The 1,659-nt window shown below is 36.8% G+C and overlaps 1 non-coding gene across 1 annotated transcript; it reads right to left on the bottom strand.

The window, feature by feature from the left end:
- Window positions 1-1,041: 1,041 nt before the first annotated feature.
- Window positions 1,042-1,148, bottom strand: LOC141710302 (small nucleolar RNA R71). Its single transcript, XR_012570829.1, has one exon. It is a non-coding gene; the product is annotated as a small nucleolar RNA R71 (small nucleolar RNA).
- Between the last annotated feature and the right edge of the window lie 511 nt (window positions 1,149-1,659).

The raw sequence follows: 1,659 nt of genomic DNA, 5'->3' as shown, positions 1-1,659 counted from the left end.
TGGTTTATGCCAAAATTCTTTTCCTTTCCAAAATTCATTGGATGTTCCAAACTCTGTTCATACTTTACATGACAGAGGTTTTCGGGAAATATATAAAGAAGATGTATATGTGGATATATATACATATATATATATATCAGAACTTAATGAAGTATATCATAACTTCATTTCCTTTAATAATATTTCAAAGATTTAATCTATTCAAATCTTGTCTTGTAGTCTCATCTAGGTGATGAACTGTTGAAAGCTCATTATACTTTGAACAATGGTAGTTCAAGTAGCTTTATAAATGATATAAGTATAGTGAAGTAATTGGTAACTTCATCCCTTGTTTTTACTTATATCTAGTAAGTAATTATCTTACACATGATAAAAGATTCTAGTAAGTATCCATTTAGATACTTATATTATTGTTATCACTATATATTATCTTGCGAGCTGTAAAGCTCACTCTTGCTTTATTTCTTCATCACACAACAACAGTTAGGAAAGATGGCCAGACTCCAGCAGACCCAGCGCAAGCGCGTGGGAAGCGTCCCGCGTCTTCCCGATGATGTTGTGGCTGCTATAGCTGCATAGGTAGATCTATTGGTAGATCAGGCATTCTATTTTTGAGAATCAAATTATGTATAATTATAACCTGTGGCAGATAATGGAAATTAACTGTAAATTTATCAAGTAATCATTTTGGGTTGTAATAACTTTTAAATTGTGGATTTAAAGACTTGTACTTATTTCAATTTCATCTCTGAGACTATAACGGGTTGTGGTGTGTGTTAGTGTGGGGTCATAGCATAAGGTTATTTATTATTAATTAAGTGAAGTTATATTGTGGGAAGAAAGACCGTGACGACCCGGATCCCCGACCCCGGATCTGGGGGTGTTACAATCAACATCCTTTGATATATAAGTTCTGATGTGAACTTCTGATAGTTTCTGTTTTATATCATCAATTGCTCCTAACACAGCAGGTTCGATTGCGACATGAGAGGATCTTGCTCAGAAATTTTTTACTAAATTATTCCCTATGGAAAAACAGCTGCAATCAGGAATGCTCTTACTCAATTTGCACAACAATTGGGAGAATCTTTATATGAAGCTTGGGAACGCTACAAGGAAATGCTTAGGAAGTGTCTTCATCATGGAATGCCTGATTGGATGGTTATCAATTACTTCTATAATGGGTTGGGAGCACAGTCGAGACCCATGTTAGATGCAGTATCAGGTGGAGCCTTATGGGCTAAGAGCTATGAGGAAGCTTATGAGCTAATTGAAATGATGGCTGCTAATGAATATCAGAATCCAACTCAGAGACTACCACAAGGCAAGGTAGCAGGAATTCTGGAGGTGGACACAGCTACGACTATAGTGGCACAGCTAAAGGTTTTGACTATGAAAGTGGATTCTCTAACCAACTATGGAGTTCATCAGATAGCAAGTGTTTGTGAGCTTTATGCAGGTGCCCATGCGATGGATCAATTTGTTATATCTAGTGAGTGAGCACACTTTGTGAGCAAGTTTTAGAGATCACAGTAACCAGTTCATGCCGCTTATCATCCTAAAAAATGAAACCATCCTAATTTCAGCTGGAGCAATAATCAGAGTGGTATGCAAGATCCACAACAGCCTTACCAGCAATTTGGAGCCAAGTCATTCAAC

Source organism: Apium graveolens, chromosome 2, assembly GCF_009905375.1.
Source record: "Apium graveolens cultivar Ventura chromosome 2, ASM990537v1, whole genome shotgun sequence".
NCBI lineage: Eukaryota > Viridiplantae > Streptophyta > Magnoliopsida > Apiales > Apiaceae > Apium > Apium graveolens.
Note: the sequence above shows the minus strand (reverse complement) of the source record. Positions and strands in the feature narration are given on the sequence as shown.